The following is an 11,671-nucleotide window of genomic DNA, read 5'->3' as shown; positions in this document are numbered from 1 at the left end:
ATGCTACACTATAGCGAAAACGCGGAAGACAACGAAGTGTTGAATGTCGTGGTACCGAAGATTGACTAGGCTTCCAAACGAGTCGTTCCAGTGAGTGTGTCACTGTGCATGTACGTTGCTGGTCTTTAGTCAATCACGGGTCGACTAAACGTGTGCACTCGATACTTGCCAAAATGTCTTACCATTATGTCCGACACATCGTTTCCAACACAACATTTATGTCCGACACATTATTGTATCTCACGAACCTTGTCGAATACGGTGGTGCTTTAAAGCAAAACACAGGAACACTTCAGTTTAACTAATGCGAAACATTGATTTATTCATTCTTCTTATTCGTTGTTATAAACCTTATGGCTTTAAAATTGCATATCACACACACACACTAAACACTTGAAATCATGCAAGATACATCATTTACATGTCTACCTTGCATATACAAACCATAATTTATTCAAGTGACGATATCCCTCGTTAAAAAAATTACAGGTCAAATTAATCGCCACAAGCACTGAATATGGTAAATACGAACCTGTATCACAGCTGCGGTTATTTACATCTTGCAATCAGCGAGATCGTGTACAACAAGAATAACATTCAACATAATAGGGACAAAGTTTACAAAATCAGTGAGATTTAGTACAATTACATTCAACATAATAGATAAACAAAAGTTTTCAAAATCAGTTTTTCAAATTGTTCATCAAAACATGGAAAGATTTGTTTATTTTCGAGGAAACTTTCTGCAGAACCAGGGAGAGTTGATAGCTATTCCTGTTTTGCTTGAATTATATTCAACAGTCTTTGTCATCACACCTTGTTCTACTCTTGAAGAATGGCAGAACTACTACTACCTGTTAACCATTCTGGTTCCTGTATAAATTTATTGGATTGGTGCTGTTGAAACCACAAGATAAAGCTTTTTTCTCTATGATACATTTTGTTTGATATTGTCTGCTATTTTATAAGGTTCTTAGTGCAATTTGTATGGATTTTGGTAAAATTGCTTTTGCATATCTTGGAGCTCCTGGTAAATGTTTATTATTTTTTTGTATCAAGAGTGGTTTTCAAAGTATTTGATTGGCAAAAAGAAACAAACGTTTTCTAAGTAATCGTTTCCTTTTTTTTCAAATTATACGCATTTTTCATTTAATAATCTGTTGATCATTGTTTACATCTATATGAAATCGCCATGGAAGGCAGTGGACACTATCGGTAATTACTCAAATAATTATTAGCATAAAACCTTAATTGGTAACTAGTAATAGGGAGAGGTTGATAGTATAAAACATTGTGATAAACGGCTCCCTCTGAAGTGATGTAGTTTTCGAGAAAGAAGTAATTTTCCACGAATTTGATTTTGAGACCTCAAGTTTAGAACTTGAGGTCTCGAAATCAAGCATCTGAAAGTACACAACTTGGTGTGACAAGGGTGTTTTCTTTCTTTCATAGTTATCTCGCAACTTCGACGACCAATCGAGCTCAAATTTTTACAGGTTTGTTATTTTATGTACATGTTGAGACACACCAAGTGAGAAGACTGGATTTTGACAATTACCAATAGTGTCCACTGCCTTTAATGACCTTGTTCTGAGCAAAAGATAAGCGTTTTTCATTCCTCCACCCTGCAAACAGGACTGGTGTAAATGTTTCCTTAGTAAAGTCATCCAATCTGCCAACTAAAGCAGGTCCTACAGACAGATACTCAGTAAAATATGTTATCTTAACTGGGAGCAGTCTACGATAATTTGCATATTGTGACGTCATGTCATGATGTCTTACATGACGTACGAACTATCTGGATTGTATAGCACCCCCCCCCCTTAGATAATACAACTTCCTTTGAGTGGTTTTTAAAAACTTGCTCCTAATTCTTGTTTTTGTTTTGTTGCTCCATCTTCAAACCGCCGAGTCATTAATCTTCGGTATCTGCCATTTCCATTCGATTCACCTTGGTGTCATTAAAGCCAAACCCATTATCGTGCTCTGTGCGTGCGGGTTTCATATCACAAAGTGGTTCTACCCATCTTTCATTCCCGCAAAAAAAGAAAAAAAGAAAAAAAGAACTAAAGTCAAAACGCTGACAAATGCAGCACTTAAGCGTCGCAGATTTGTCAAGACATAAAGGAGAGAAGACAGAGAGGAAACGAGTAACCATAAATAAGACTGCTGGGTTGATCATTGAAATGGATCCCCCCTCTTTCATTTAATAGAGTCTGAATACGATGTAGCGAATGCAAGAAAGCAACAAACACACTTGTCAAAGACCGAGACATCGCTACTTTAGGGACACTTTCAGAGCGGGGAATGACTTCATTTACGACCCCCAACTCACGCTATTACTGCCCGCATTAACACTTAACTGGGATCCTCACAATATAACGATGCAGGGTGGCAATCTTAAGGCAGTAGTTACAGCTGCCCGGCACTTTTTGATTGTTATCAATCAGACTCAATGGCTTTGCTGCACACTGAGGTTTAATAATGGTTTCCATTTAGAACTTTTACCATTATAGCTTTCCATTACAGCTTAAAGGATATGTAGTATATCATTGGGTTGGGGAAGAGTCTATTCTCATTGTTGTCTCTAAACACTCTCGTTTTAGTGAACACAACAAAAACAACTTATTTTTCTATCTATTTGGTTTGGCGGAGCTCACCATGTTTGTTGTATCTGATTGCTTATAGGTAGATTATGTTCTTTTGATAACTTGTCTTGCTTTATATTCTACTCCTGCTTATTTTCTTTTGCACCTTCCTACCATACATTACAAGCATTTCCATTGCAGCAATCGATCAAATATAAAGGCAATTGTGATTTTTTATGGTCGATAGTTGTGAAATTGTATAAACCTGAAGAAGAAAAAAAAATGGATAACAGTTTCCCCTTTTTGTCAAAACGAAGCTACCTGAATGTACAGAATGTCACAATTTAGAGGTGTGCAGACTTTGTAGATCATTTCAAACAGATACCTTTACGTCTGGTCAGAACCAGTCTTTTCATATAAGTCTTGGCAAGTCTGCTCTTTCATGAAAATTTGAAGATGCAGGGAGATCAGTGAGAAATCCTGTAATAAGGACAAATCTTCACAAATCACACGCCAGTCTTTACATGTCATCTGTTCAAATTTATTTCAAATGGCATGTCTATTTTGTTAAGGTATAATATCAACTTTATAATCAGTAAGCTCCAAGGTTGTGACTTACACTTCATTTCTTTGCTAGCGATAACAATTAATTGTGTTTTCTATTTAAAGCCTTAAATGTGCATTGAAAGACTTGCATCACAGTTTCTCATAAACTGAAGTGAAACCTTAAACAATCTTGAATCAGTTCAGAGATTATTGTTATATCACTCCAATTTTTAGCTCATTGAATACAAACATTGAGTAGATTTTCTACTAAGTGATTCTGTTGTCACATCATGTAAAAGTCAATTATAGGTATATGCTGGACCAAATTTGATTGAAGCTGTAAGGCAGAAAGATTAGAACTAGTTTTTTTCCAGGTTTTTTCCACTCTTTGTTTTCCCCTGATTACCTGTGGGGTACCAGTCACAGCAATCTAAACACGTTAATCTAAACGAAATTGACATTTTTGGCTGGCAACCTATTTCGGTTGAACAATTTTTTTCTGTGCAATTTGTGCACGCTTACAAGCTTTCTGAAATACTGACATTGTTATTAAGAGAAGGGCCCACACTGTGACTATAAATTGTTAAATGAAAATTCATATTATGGACGAGAAAAATGAAAAGAGTCTAAACAGCATAACCAAGATGTGTTCACTGTTTTGTGCATACAGACTTGGCTTCGCTGTCGTGCTGTCTGTATTCTGATATATTGTCTGTATTGCATGTATTACCATTGTCTGGCATAATGCACAGACAAGTTAGTGAGTAAAACAGACTGGGTTAATGTTTAAATCATTTTGGGTTGGAAAAAAAAAGTAAAAATGACAGAGCAGTACTTGGGCCTGCAATCTCCAGATTTAGTGCTGGCTACCAATTACAAGACAATGAGGCAGATCAAGTAGGCGCTGGGATGGACGACATCAGAGAATTTAAAAAAATCACATGGATGTCACATGGATGCGATAAGCACAAGGAAGATCAGAAGGTGGAATGGTGATGAAGAGGCCTTCCTTCTGCAGTATGGAGCGACATAGGCTAGATATATATCTACTAAGTGAGCTATTTAGTCCTAATGTTTGCTGTCCACCTAATTTGTCAGTATTTGTATTCAGTGGTGCAAGTCAGAAGCCATTCAACCTGTTACTGCAGTAGAGCCAGGAATCACGCCCATATCAAACACTGTGAATCCATCTTGCAGTTTGACATGGCAGGGCACAGTTAGGGTGGCCAGTCATTTCTGACGACCCCTACAGCCTTTAACAAACATAACGACCACAACACCTCACTCATGAAATCAACAGATAGCGTTTCAGGATTAATTGGTCCCAACATAAATGCATTTTGATTATTCATATATATAAATAACTATCAATACACACATAAACACATTTTAAATTAAGTGCAAGCTGACCAAACACACCTCTTAAATTTTCATGCTGTAGAATATTCACAAACAAATCAATCACAATTGAGCAATTGACCATCAACTGACCAATCACTTCCCTCTAATTTAATAATGAAGAGCACCAGCAGCCATATGGTGCAAATCCAAAATGACCAGGGCCCAACTTATAAGCAGAAAATACTGCCACCAGCATGCAATCTTAGGCCCTTTTCGATACGACTGGATTTGGCTTTGGATTTGGCTCATGATAGCTTGGCCCAGCGGTTCTTTTGACAAATGCGCCTGCTTTGCGTATACGCGCCCAGGGTTTCAGCCTGAAACCGAATCCAAAGCCGAACCATGGTCTTGAAAAAGGCCTATAATTATGTAATTTGGGCTGGTAACCTGTTTCTGCTAAGCAAATTGTTGTGCTTACAAGCTTTATGCAAATGGACCCTGAACTTTGACCCTGATAGCTCAACTGTTGTTTGGTTCCGTGGACGTTTAACCTTCCTTTGGTGTTGCACCCTGAGGGAACAATAGAAAAATAAATAAATTAATCTTACTGTGAGAAAAAACAAACAATGCTAAACTCAATATAAAAACAGCTCAGATTATTTCAACACAACAAGTATTGAGTTATCATACTTTCAAAACACATGAACAGAATCAACTCTTTAGTATTTCTTGGGTGTTTTGTCAGCGAATTTATCAAATGGATTTTGAGGTTAAATCCAAAATGCAACTGTTGTCCAAGTTTATGGGATGTGTTTAAGGCCCTTCCTCGTGAATCCATGAGCCAATAAAAAAAACAATCAATTATGTCACATTAAGGGTATTACTGGGTAATACAAGCTCGCAGAAGCGGGAAAATACCGACACAAAAAAATATCTGCGATTTTGAGGGGAAAAAAAAACCTCAGAGCTTGTGACTATTTTTATGATGAGAAGGACAGCGCCGATGGCACATCGAATTAGAAACTATAGCAGAGTATATCATCGCAAGCCGACTGATTGGAAATTTTTAAGGCTAATTAATGCCGGCAGTCATCCAGACAGGACAATCTAATATTGTCAATCTTAAGGCCATCATTCAGCCTCCCAAGAGAGGGGGGTCGCTCGTTATGTGTCTCTCTCTTTGCGAGATGGACTTATCGTCTCGGTATATACCCCCTTGAGGAGTTTGCATAAGGGGGGAGATTAATTCTGCTTCACAGTCAGAGCACAACGGTTATTGGTAGAGTCTGGCTTGGAGGTTTACTCTTGGGGGGAAGTGGTGGGAACGAAAGTGGCGGGAACGGTATGTGTCTTAAGATGTGTCTAAAGACGATGGATGTGGTGGGGGGCAGACCACTGCTCCTTGATTACCCAAACTTCATACGTGAGAACATCTCAACCTGACAATCATAACTGCATCAAGACATAAATAATATGCCTGACATTTAAAGACAAATGTACATGCAGTGTGCTATTAAGTCAAATGAGTTCACAGACAACCACTTCAAGTGCTCAACATTTTTTATGTCATAAAAAAGTGAGCTGATGGAATCAAAATGTTTCTTTAGAGTGATAAATTGTTTCTTTGAAGTGGACTCCTGAAGACTGCATCACATGACTGAAAAAAGGCTCATAAGTACCTGGAAATGTAAGGTTTTAATTATTGTTGTGCGGGTGTGTTTGTTTGTTTGTTTGTTTGTTTGTTTATTTGTTTGTTTGTTTGTTTGTTTCCTTGATTGCTTTTTAAGAAAAGAGATTTGGTGGAGGTGCTACAAGGACAGGGAGAAGGGAACAGGACAAGATTGAAGACAAAATCACAAAGTAGAGAGAGATCCATTAGAATCAAACTCACGTTAAAATAAAATGACATTTGAAACGTGTTTTTGTACCATTACATGGTTTACATAAAAATGATCAACCATGCATCACATAATGAAAGCATTATGACGTCATAGAACTGATCAAATAATAAACCAGCTGGACAAGAAAGATAAAATAAATGCATGTCCAATTCAATGCAGTAGCCTATACATTCTGAAGTACACTATGAAATCTAAAAGTATAATTATTCGTATGGGCAAAGTTGCATTAAGCAAGATCAACAAGAAGGATAGAGATGAAAAAACAAAAGTATTTGCTGAAATGTTTTAACACATTTATCTGTTTAAGTGTTTCTCACGTTATACAAGTCATACCTTTAACATCTTGGGCCTTGTAATATTCATGAGGTCACACAGCTGGTTTCTGATTGGACGAATGCTTTCAACCGGGTCATCCCTGGTGGTAGCAAAAAAAACAAATTCAACATTAAAATATTTTGAATATTCATGAGGTCACACAGCTGGTTTCTGATTGGACGAATGCTTTCAACCTGGTCATCCTTGGATATAGCAATAAAGAACAAATTCAACAATAAAATATGTTGATAATTCATGAGGTCACGCAGTTAGTTGCTGATTGGACGAATGCATTCAACCGGATCATCCTTGGGGACAGTAGAAACAAATTCAACATAAACTTACTATTCAGTCAGTTCAGATGGAACAATTTTTTGAGGAAACATAAACAAAACTGAAAACTTTACATATTTTGAGTTTTGCTGAGGTCACACGGTTAAATTTGTATTGGACCCCCAGTTTGAATGCCAGTCACACTGCAATCTTGCATGTGGATTGGTCTCATACAATTACTGACCAGGGTAAATGGTGATTAACCCAGCAGTAATAACACTCGCTCTTCCATTGAGCTGTCTGGAACTCTCGATATAATTACAAATGGAAATCTACAGGCTTGGACAAAATAAGGTTATCTTTGGTTAAAGGCACTTGACACTATTGGTAATTACTCTAAATAACAGGAGACCTGTTGATAGTATAAAACATTGTGAGAAATGTCTCCCTCTGAAGTAACATAGTTTTTTGAGAAAGAGGTAATTTCTCACTCAAATAATAAAAGACTTCAGCTGAAGCCTTTTATTGTGCATCTAAAAGCACACAAAGTAATGTGACAAGGGTGTTTTTTTCTTTCATTATTCTCTTGCAACTTCAATGACCAATTGAGTCAAAATTTTCACAGGTTTGTTATTTGATGCATGTTGGGATACATCAAGTGAGAATACTGGTCTTGGACAATTACCAAAGGTGTCCAGAGCCTTAACCACTTTCTCAGAACAGTTTTAAAGTGAATAAAATCTTGACAACTCACAGGAATGTCTGTGATCTTTAGATGGTGGAATATTGATGGAATATCCTTTACAATTGTTCTCACCATTTGGTCTCGCTGAGTATTGTCAAGACTTCCTCTTGGTTCTCTTCAGGAATGACATCATCGAACATCAGTAACATCTCATACATCTTATTAGATGTGGTCTTTCTCACCTGGAGAATCAATGAATAAGAAAATGGGAAAAAAATAGTCATTAAAATTGGTTCGTACAAAGCACTTTTTAGCAACATGCATCTAATATGGGTTTTTTAAAGGTAGGCATAAAGAGTTTTTTAAATTACAGAAGTCATAAAAATGGGTTCTTACAAAGCGCTTTTTAGCAACATGCGTCTAATATTTTTTTTAAGGTAGGCATACAGAAGTTTTTAAATTACGAGACCAATTTACACAACACCTTGCAAGGGTTTACAAGCTTATTTGGCAAAATCAGCTTGTTGTCAACTGTTCAAGAAACACCAGGGCCCAATTTCATAGAGCTGCTAAGCACACAAATTTGCTTAGCATGAAATTTCTTTTATGATAAAAACAGGATTACCAACCAAATTTCCACATGATTTTAAGGTTAAAGCAAACAACAGCTGAATACCAGTAACAAGCAATATGCAACAAATGGAAATTTGGTTGGTAATCCTGTTATTGCCAAGGAAGAGATTTCATGCTTAGCAAATGTTTGTGCTTAGCAGCTCTATGACATGGGGCCTAGGGCTAGCCCAGGGTCCTAGAGGTGGAAGGCAAGGAAATGTACTACTATGCCAACCCGACCGCCAAACTCTTTCGTTTAAAGGATTTGGGTACTTTTTCAAAATGTCCATTGATTTACATTAAACTTACAGGGTCTGAAGATAATGATAGTGGAAAGCTTCCCTTCAAATCTCACTTACTGAGGTGCTGTAGTTTTTGAGAAATGAGTAAAACAATGTCATGAAAATCTGTTTGTAAATGATTAAAATAATTTTCGTCTCATGAGACGAAAATTATTTTCATGACATTGTTTTACTCATTTCCCAAAAACTATAGCACCTCAGCCCGTAATATTTTCAGGGAAGCTTTCTACTATCATTATCTTCAAACTGTGTAAGTTTAGTGTAAATCTGTGGACACTGTGTTTTTGTCCTGCAAAGTTACATAGACCCTTTAGGCCCCTTTCTCTTAATGATCAGTGTAAACCAGGATCTTTGACTTGCATTACACAACACACGCGAAATACGTCGTCAGGTCCCATCCAAAGGAAGCAGCAATAATGGCCAAGTGTCTTGCTTAATGACATTTGTGTAAAGACTGGGACTCAAACCTACACTCTGCTGATCAGAAACACCAGTGCTTGGGTCCAGTGCCCTAGAATGCTCCCCACAACACGTAATTATTATGACAGTTCAGATGGTATACCACTTGAGCCTTGGATCCCAGTTGATTGGGATAATTTAAATAATAATCAATGCAATTATTAAAATATGTTGAAAACTGGTATTCATCCAGTAATTCGAATATTGAACTATCGATCATTCATCCCTTTGGCCTTGGTAAAACAAAGTCATCCTCTATGCACAAACCAAATCACTCCCTTGACACGAATATTCTAAATATAATCACAACATTCCTGGAATAACCAAAATTTATAATGATTTTTGTGAAAAGAAGAGTTTGTTAGTGATTTTTACCTTTAATTTTTTTTTTTATAAATTGCATTCAAATATGTCTGTTGAGTGATGCCTCTACGGCATGCCAAAAAAATCTTTAAAATTCTGTTAGTAAAACAAAATTAGCTTATTATGCCTTTAGGTTGTGATTGTCAAACTGTCGTTATAATATGTTCATTGATTTACAAACTTAACAGCTGTTTCCGGTGGAGACACATTCCAGATAACACAGTGTGCAACAGCTTTTGTATTACAATTATAAATACACACTAAAGGATTACAATTATTCATACTGTTTGATATATTCTACACAGATAAATAAATGAATAGATGACAGTAAATCTGCAAGTCATCATTCCATTTTGCCTGTTAGGTAATTGGACTTAAAAGTGCTATCTCTATGAGCAGAGGAAAAACATTTTTAGAAAAATTATAGAGAGCTTAAAGGGTCAGTATATTAATATTGGTTTGTAACCCATACACCGATGTGTGTTAGCACTGTATACTCAGTACTTTCCCGAGTCCTGTGAAACAATATCACAGGCATGTTACTCGGGTGGGATTCGAACCCATGACCCTTGCAATTCTAGAGCAGTGTCTGACCAACTAGACTACCGAGATTGCTCGGTGCAGTTCGAATCCTATGTCTTGGCAGCGGGTACCGCAACGATATAATAGATGTTAAATTTGCATCGGGGATAAAGAATATTAATTTTGGTTTTTTACCCATACACCGATGTGTGTTAGCACTGTATACTCAGTACTTTCCCGAGTCCTGTGAAAAAAATATCACAGGCATGTTACTCGGGTGGAATTCAAACCCACGACCCTTGCAATTCTAGAGCAGTGTCTGACCAACTAGACTACCGAGATTGCTCGGTGCAGTTTGAATACTATGTTTTGGCAGCGGGTACGGCAACGATATACAATACATGTTAAAGGGTCAGTATACGTTTGGTAATGACTCTGAAAATCAATGGCAATAACAAACTTACTTGGTAAAGAAGTACACAAGCTCTGGATAGTGCAATGCATTACGGAAAAGTGTGTCACTTTACATCCCCCTCACCCCACTGGGCCAATGAATGTATATATGCACAAAATATATTTATACTGTGGATTTGACACTTTGTAAAGTTAATATGTAAATCATTTTGACTGTAAATTATTCAGGGAGACATGTTACCAACCCCCTTCCTCAGACCCCCCCACCCACCCTGGGATCGAGGCATATGATACTGAATCTCATCAAGGTACCATACTACTAATATTCATCATATTTATGATCAATCAAATTGACTTAGTTATTTTACAACTTTACAATTATCAAAATCTTAGCAAAATTCATCAAGTCTCAAATAGGATTTGAAACTTGCATGGTGGAAATACGATATAGTAAGGTTTGCGGTAACACCATGTAATGATAATCTCTAATTGAGTTGGGGGTGGTTCTGAAAAGAACAGTAGATTTCATTTCTTCTAATTGTAAAAAATATGGTAAATTTGTTCCTGCTTCTACCTCGGATTCCATCCACAAAATAATTTGATAGAGTATGAGGCCTATTAAAATCAGCCCATTGGTGGGTAGATATTTCAGAAAAACCATGGCCTGCAGATTCTCCCCTGGTGACGCATCAGATAATTTACGATGGATTTCATAACTTGATACCCGTTGACAATATCACAGCTAGCCCTGAGCAAGATGAGCCGAAGGGCCGAACAGTCTGTCAGCTTACATATTATTGTGAAATCTTGACAAACTTTAGCTCATATACCTAGTCCGCACACATAAAATGTCTTTATAATAGTCTGTTCTGTATCAAGTGAAACCATAAAATCACACCTTCTTTTACCCTAAATCTGAAAATTTTGCCATGGCAGTTTTTTTTTATTTTGGACCAAAAACTCAAAGTTACAAAATTCTCAATAAATCTCATGCTTTAGCTTACTAACCCAGTCCAAACAGATAACAGATTTCATTCCGTATCATTTCAAACCATAAAATCAACAATAAATTGTAAACACCAAATCCAAAAATTTGACCATATACCATAGACAACACTGTTGGCTCAGTTCAACACTCAAGTTTTGTTATCGATGAGAAAAAACAGAAACCAGCAGCCCCGCATAAGATGAACATGAATAAATCTGCATCTCAAGAAAACCCTTTATTCTAATTGTCTTGAGGAGATTGTGGAATTCCCAGACTTATGGAATCTAGATTCATCTCCCCACTCACAGGGTGTTCCCATGAATTATTAATATCATCCACATACAAAAATAAATAATTCCCTG

At 36.9% G+C, this 11,671-nt stretch overlaps 1 long non-coding RNA gene across 1 annotated transcript; it reads right to left on the bottom strand.

Moving 5' to 3' along the window:
* Nucleotides 1–1,512: 1,512 nt before the first annotated feature.
* On the bottom strand, nt 1,513–7,887 carry LOC117292758. Its single transcript, XR_004519318.1, has 3 exons — nt 7,782–7,887; nt 6,710–6,791; nt 1,513–5,045 (listed from the first exon to the last, which is right to left on the bottom strand). It is a non-coding gene; the product is annotated as an uncharacterized LOC117292758 (long non-coding RNA).
* Between the last annotated feature and the right edge of the window lie 3,784 nt (nt 7,888–11,671).

This window comes from Asterias rubens, chromosome 7, assembly GCF_902459465.1.
Source record: "Asterias rubens chromosome 7, eAstRub1.3, whole genome shotgun sequence".
Classification (NCBI taxonomy): Eukaryota; Metazoa; Echinodermata; class Asteroidea; order Forcipulatida; family Asteriidae; genus Asterias; species Asterias rubens.
This window is presented reverse-complemented; position numbering and strand designations above follow the sequence as displayed.